Here is a 7,500-nt window from a genome sequence, read left to right on the forward strand (position 1 = left end):
CCCAGGCACCACCATCACCACAATGTTCCTATTTTGCAAAAGGGGAGCGGAAGGGGTCCATCACACCGCAGCAAGCCACGCGATCATGCTGACATTCGCTAGCAGGGCTAGGTAGGCCTGTTGTGTGTTCCTCCCCCCCCTCCCCTCACGTTCCCTGACAACAGCACACGCCTCGACCACGAGACTCGATTGGCAAATCTCCATCGCTCCGGCCGTCGCCATCGCCTACTATACCAAAGCGAGCACACTACTTGGAGCGCACGGGAAAGGAAAACATTCCCACACAGACGCACACAGAGACACACTCGACTAGTCGACTACGGAGCGTCACACACCGCTTTCCTTGTTATCCTTGTTTATGAGTTGGGTTTATGGTTTTTTATGGGACGAACAACGGGCAACGGGCCTTCTCTCCCCGGTTCCGGCCACTGCTACTTGTGCTGCTATGCCCCCCCAAAAACACAGCACTCTGTCTGTCTGTATGTGAGCCTCTCAGTGTGTGTGTAGATGTGTGTGCGTTTGTAGAGTTTCGCAGAGATGTGGAAAATTTCAATCTCATTCTGTTCGGTCGCTTCGCGGGCCCCCAAACGGCTCCAGCTTTCAATCGAAGTAGTCCGCGCGTGAAAGAGTTCAAGATTTTCGAAACCAACGAAACGGCATCATCTTTCACGCTAACGATAAGGAAATGATAAGGAAAGAAACGTACAGGAACTATACCATAATAGCCAAAAGCACACAGACACACATACACAGACACAGCACACAGCACACGTCGCAATGCGGGGGGAGCCTAACTAAAACCGTACTAACCGTAAGGACGACACAGCTCTAACTGACGGCCACTCCGTCAGGCTCGGGCGGCTTCACACGGTGGCAGACAAAAGGCACGACACAAAGCCGCTGCCCGCAAAAGCAGCGTCGGGTTTTTGCATTCCCGAGAGCGCTGCGCCCGTTCGTGCGAGGGCCTATGCGGTCCCCGGCATGGCATGGCATGGCATGGCACGGCCTTAGCCAGGCTCGGCCCGGTCCGGTCCGATCCGGTCCGGTTCGCCTTCGTGTTCCAGCAGGGAGTCCAACAACAGGACATTCCGAGTGCGTGCTAGCTGCGCATGTGCACCGCCTCTCCCATGGCCACCCTCTCCCTTCGAAACAGGCCGGAAGCTACCATCATCATCATACCCATTCGCAACTTGCCGAACCCGAGTGCCCGATTTCGGTCAAAAATTCATTCACTCTCGTCGCTGCTGCTCTGGACTGTTGAGTGTGGTGGTGGTGGTGGTGTGGGTGCTTGTCCCTGTGTTATTGATTGTGTCTGCTGATGCTGCTGCCGCTGCTCCACAACACTACCGGATCAACAACTCTGGTTGGGGACAGGCAACGAGCGCTACCGCAGCAACCATAGAACCGGGCAGCGCAGAGCATTCGGAACTCGGTCGTCGTCGTCGTCATCACCGTCGTCATCGGTCGCCATCAGCGGGATGTGGAAATGAGGGAAAAACACGAATGAAATTCCGCCAATCGGCGCAGCACCGGCGTGGCAGCAACACGCTGCAAAAAAAAACAACGCCGGGCCGTGCCGGCCATCGCAGAGCCTTCTTAGCTCTCACAAAGGGGACCGTCTCACTCACGCACTCGCTCCGGCACCTGCTCCGGTACCGGCTGTTGGTGGTCGTAGTGGCTGCTGGATACTACCGACTGGAGACAAAGAACAAAGCCCAGCCAGAGCCTGCTGCCACTGCCGTTGCCGTTGCTGGTGTTGCTTGTTTTGGTGTGTGCAGTGCAGGCAGACAGCATCAGCAGCGGGCTCGTCCATGGCCTGCTACTACTATCATCATCGGGCATCGGGTTTCGGGTGCGTTTTCCGACGAAAATTTCGGTGTCCCGTTCGTCCGTCGGTTCCCGGGAAGCGACCGGGAACTACCAAGCCCCTCGCGCCTTTTTGGGTTGGCCGTTTTTTGCTGTGCGCCAAACCGACACCTCGGGAAGAGGATGGAGATGGATGGAGACACCAAACACACGGCGTTCCACGTACGCACACAAACATCCACACGTACACTCGACAGCAACAGCGGAGGCCCCGGTTTGTACATGGATGTTTGCTTGAAAATTTATAAATTATTCCTCTGGCACTTCTGGCAGGCAGGCAGGCAGGCGCAGGCGGGTGGAGAGGCGGATCACAGGATCACAAGAAGCAGCAGCAACAACAACATCCGTTCTCGGTTCGGATGGAAAAACGGAGGGGATGATGATGGCGATGGTTGCTACTGGCACTTGTTTGTAGTAGAACTTTTCCTGTGTTTCCTTTGATTTGCTGTCCAAACAGGCGCTCCTCGGAGGCGATTTAGATGCTCCTCGTGATCCTGGAGGGGGAGGTGTGAGGATGGGGTGCTGTTGCAGCGCCCTAAAGCACAGAGTACGGAAGAGGCACCGGCGGAAACATTTGAAATTGCTGTTTGAACCATACCAACGCCATGCTACCCGGGGGGCCTTCCGGCCTTGGACCCCCCCCCCCCCCTCCCCTCTCCCCATGTCGCTGGGACACACTCCAGCACACACTTTTGGCAAATGCGCCCCCCATCGCCCCCCCTCGCTCACCCTCCTCTGTATGCGTGTATGCATCGCCGCGTGCTGGCGTGTTTATATGTTTTCGTTTAATTTGATCCGTAGCTAACCGCGAAGCAGGAGCACCAGCCCACCACCAACTAGCTCCCAACCACGCACCACGCAGAGCACGCTGACATTGCCATTTTCCCGAAACGGTCCGGGGGAGGCGTTTGGGGGCCAGACTCCATCGGAAGCAAACCAGCAATCCAAGCAGTCGTTGGTATTTGTGCGACCTTCCTACCGACCACTACTACCACCACAAAAGGTCCTTTCACAGCAGCAGCAGCAGCAGGCTGTGTCGCAGGCGACAGCAGAAGTTTGCAATGAACGACGACGACGTCGACGGTGGCGGCAGCGGCGGTCCTGGCCTAATTCTCGACTGCCAGAATGCAGCAGCAGCAGCAGCGTAGAAGGAGCGTGGAATATTTGAAAAAAATTGACGCAGTTTTCTGCACTCCTCCTTCGCTCCTTTCCTATTTCCTTTTACCCCTCTCTTTCTCTCTCTCTCTCTTGGTAAGGTGTGAGCGATATGGCGACGGGGACAAGCGCTACCAGGGCCCTACAACGTGCTGGAAACGATGGTGAAGTGGAATGGCCACCAGGGCCGGTGCAGGGTGTGCGTCGTGCCGGTCGAGAAACGGTGCTATGCGCCTCACAAAGACCGAAAACCCCTTTGGCGTTAGAATACCGTAGATGAAAGAGACAAGAAAAACGGGCGAAGAAGAACCAGCCGAGAGCGTCGCAGGGACAACTTCTGGCGAGTAGGTGACGGCGCGAGCGGCTTGAGACCATGTGGCCATAAAAAAAAACGAAAAGAACCAAGCACCAAGCTCCCCATTCTTCCTCGCCAAGCGTCAGGAGGAGGACTGTAAAAACACCAAATTATCTCTCTTTCTCTGTATGTTTAAAGTGGGGTGGCGTCGAAGGGTTTTTGGGGAGGTGAAGGGCACAGTGCTGGAACTTTGCTCTCTCCACAAACCACCACCACCACCTCCTCATCTTTTCTCATCCTTTACCCGTCCAGGAATGGAGTTTCTTCACGAAATTTCATCGCAAACCCCACCCTCGAGTGCGCTGTCGTGATCCCTGGTTCCGTGGCTGGCAAAGTTCCGACTTCCCGGCCACTCCACACTTGCTGCTTCCTCTCGCTAGTTGCTGCTGCTGCTGCTGCTGCTGCTGCTGCTGTGGCCTTTACCACGCTACCACAACCGGACGTTCGCTCGTTCGCTCGCTCGCTAGCTTCTCGATGTATCTCGATGTGGTGTGCCGGGAGAACATTAAGTGACGTTGGCGTCATTATAAAACATCCAACAAGCTATTTGAATTAAATTAATGTTTTCATGTACTACCCTTATCCTCTCCCCCGCGGACTAACGCGAGGATTATTGTCCGCACTCGCCAGCCGTGGCCAGTCCAGGCCGGGATTCGAACTAGCTCGTGTCCGTGCTGTTGTGCCAAGGTTCCAACGATCCAAGCTAGCTAACCATGGCCTGCTGGCACTATCCCGGTTTCCTCGCCGCCTTTCCTGGCTGATGCAGTAGCCTTCTTGGACGCCGATTGTGCGCCAGAGCCGTCGGTCGAAGGCTGCGATCCCAGTTTCGTTTCCAACGGACCGCGATGACGATGGTGCGCTCTCTCTCTCTCTCTCTCCCTCTCTCTCTGTCTCTCCTTTTCTCTCTCTCTCTTTCTCCTCCTGTTGGCCCACAGCCATGAACAGCAGCAGTAGCAGCAGCAGTAGCATTGTACCAGGGCAATGAATTTATTATTTATATTTTAATTTCCAGCGCAGGGCGTATCTATTTCGTCGTAGATGTAGCGCTCTATTAGCTTTTAAAGTCCTTTCCAATTCGCAAAAAAGGCACTCGGCCCCGGGTGGGGGGTTGGTGGGTGGCGCGTGGGTCGCAGCGCAGAACAGCGCAGTGACCGTTGATAACGAACGCGCGAAATGGCTCTCGAGTTCCAGGAGCTCCTCTCGAAGGATCAGGATTTCTATTCATTTTTCATGCTTTGTTTTGCTGTTGCCAGCGGCCACAGCAGTATGTGAATGTGAGTGAGTTTGCTGGTATTGTTTCTCTCAGGTTCAGAGCCCCACACCCCCCCCCCCCTGCTTATCCTGCTGTGTCCTGCGGTTTTTTGGCTTTCTTGAAAACGCCTCGCGGCTCGTTTTCAGGCGTGGGGGCTGGGGAGTCGTTGGTGGGCCGTGTATCTAATGTATCATTAAAAGCAGCTCCCCACCCGCACCCGTAGCCGCATTTCAAACGAACCAACGCAATTTTGCGTCGCGGTTGGGTGCTGGAAACATGCTCCCGCGGTCCGCTCGCCCGGTTGTTGACTCACAAAACGGCGTGACGACGAGGCACGGACGAACGGAATGGGGGAAACGGGAGTGCTTCGATTTACAAATACTGCTGTAATGGAAACCCCTTTCTCTGGTTCTGGTTTCGCTGCTCGGAATGCCATTTAGTCGTGTTTCATCCTTTTGCACTTTGCGAGTGTATGTGCCTAAGCAACAAGTAAACCAATCTCACCCACCCCATCCTCCCTCTGTGTCTCCTCTCTCTTCTTTCTGAGCCACCCCAAGCTCACCTGACTAAACACACACCCACACCCACACACCCAGTGAGCGTAGGATTGACTTCACAGTGCGTTCCTCCCACGTGGTTTGGCCGGAGTTTTCGACCGAATGGAGAACGAGAACATGGAAAAACGATGGAAAACCGTTCGTCCGAATCGAATCGAGAATGCGAAGCGAAAAACACCTTCCTTTTCCCAATCCTAGCAGGCCGTCTTGCCGACTCTAATATACCGAAAAACGGTTAAACAGTTAAATTATTCGAATCATTCGCTAGCTAGCTAGGTACGATTTGGTCGGTTTGTACCGGGGACTGGGAACTGGGACGCGGTCGGTGGGTAGGCGGTTTGGCACGCACGCACCGCATCGTACCGGTGCGCATGCGGAAAGGCTGCTGCTGCTCCCTGCTGCTGGTGTGTTCTTTGTTCCGAAACAGGCTGAGGCCGTTTGCCTATACGCTTTCGGCAAACTTCAGGCGGAGGAATAAGGTAGAGGTAGATGCTGGGAAGTTGGTTGGTACGTAGAACGGTCGTCACATTTCAGCGGGGCGGGGTGGGTACCTGGTAAGGCGAAAGCAGGCGAAACGGTACCTTCGTTTTGTATTCCAAGACGCCGAGGTTCTATTTTCGACGGGTGTGAAAATATTTCTCGGAAGCAACCCTCGCACACGCCCTCTCATAACGGCTCCAGAGAGGGAGGGCAGAAGGTGTGGGTTGGGGGATAAGATTAGAGACCCCGGAGCGAATGATGATGGAAAGTCGTGAAAAAATTAAGTATGGCTTAAGCTTGTGAAATGCTACACCGCGTGTATGTGTGGCAATAGGAGTTTGGATAAACTTTTGCCAAAGCTAATGTTGACACGCATAAAGTCTCTTCTCCCGGGGCCCAGCAACCTCAGCAGTAGACGCGATGGAGACGCCCAACAATTCACTCGAAGCCAGGCTGCAAATATGGGTTGCTATGATTGTACCGCTGCCACTGCTACTGTGCTGATATGCGTCACGATGGCCTTTTTGGCTTTTTGTACGATGCACCATTTCACTTTTTTGTTTAATTTTACAAGCATAGCGGACATACATGATGTGCGAACCTGAGCAAACAGTCCACAAGAAATCTGTGATTCCCACCGACATTCGTTTTTATAATTTTCACGGAAAGGCAGTGCCAAGGCCACTTGAACCAAGAAACAACTGTCTGAAGCGACTTCATTGGAATGATGATCCAAGCCACCTAATTAATTATTTTCAATCTTCAGTTTGTTCCTCCCAAACAATACGATATCTGATCCAAGATATTTTAAGGAAGGGCTTTGGCCTCGTCCAAGGGTGGAAACACTCCTGAAAATTAACCATCTCCCGTAAAGAACCGAGGTTTGGTGGAAGTTTATCTTCCCGTAACCAGAATTCCTTGCCACGATGGAGGCGCTTGGTAGGTGTTATAATTTCCGGATTCCGGGACCACCTCTTTGCTGATGGACAACACACTTTCCCGGGGGTACCAAGATACTCCCAAAACACCAAAAATTCACCTCACCACCTCCCTTTCATCCACATTCTCGCTGAGCCGTTTAAAAAACGAACATTTCAATCGATTTGAAACAAAAAGACGCGAGCAGCCCCATAGATGGCGCGCGTTCACACGTTTTTTTCGTTTTCTAGGTTTTGGAGACGGATTGTCTTGAAAAAAATCAAACCGCCGTTTTTCCAACGACTTACTGTGAAGGTGAGAGGCGGAAATGTGTGATTAGCCATTTTTTCCCTGAGTCCTGATTCTCTCCTGAGTATTCTGTAAAAGTTTTAAATAAATCGAGACAGCATGAGCAACACATTCAAATAAAATGCCACACGTTACTCGATAGTCGCGCTGTTTAAACTACGCTACCTTGGTTCAGGACCCTCAGGATGCACTCTAACAAGAGTAAGAACGCACAGGAAAGTGTATCCAAAATCTCTCGCAACCAGAGGAGACCAGAGGATCATGGAGAATCCCTGCTGCTTACTGGTTCGTAAGGCTACGCCATGATTCACGTTAATAATAAACTTTTTTGCTTTGTACAGCACTCTTCATTATTTGAGAAGTAAATTATAACTGCCCGGTGCTCGGTTGTACAGCACTTTATGTCTACTACCGTTGCTATGACCCATAACGATGGCTACGTGTTTCCATTGCTATGCTACGGTGCAAAAATGCAAAAGTTCAAATCGAATCATGGGTCCTTTCTTTTTTATTTTAGAACCTACTACTTATTACGAGTAGTTTATTTTATTAGAAATATTCCTGTAATCCAAGTTGCAAGTGGTTGGGCCAGCAAAATGATATTATTC

At 52.4% G+C, this 7,500-nt stretch overlaps 1 protein-coding gene across 3 annotated transcripts in view; it reads right to left on the minus strand.

Annotated features, from left to right (window-relative positions):
• The window catches only part of LOC126575737 (cytotoxic granule associated RNA binding protein TIA1), a 21,706-nt gene extending 20,882 nt beyond the window's left edge, over positions 1–824 (minus strand). For 2 of the 3 annotated variants that reach the window (XM_050236590.1, XM_050236588.1), the window contains exon 1: positions 707–824. The gene's annotated coding sequence lies outside the window, so the exon portion shown is untranslated. The remainder of the gene's footprint in view (positions 1–706) is intronic. The other variant, XM_050236589.1, reaches the window with a different exon arrangement.
• Positions 825–7,500: the final 6,676 nt, after the last annotated feature.

Source organism: Anopheles aquasalis, chromosome 3 (assembly GCF_943734665.1).
Source record: "Anopheles aquasalis chromosome 3, idAnoAquaMG_Q_19, whole genome shotgun sequence".
In the NCBI taxonomy this organism is placed as follows: Eukaryota; Metazoa; Arthropoda; class Insecta; order Diptera; family Culicidae; genus Anopheles; species Anopheles aquasalis.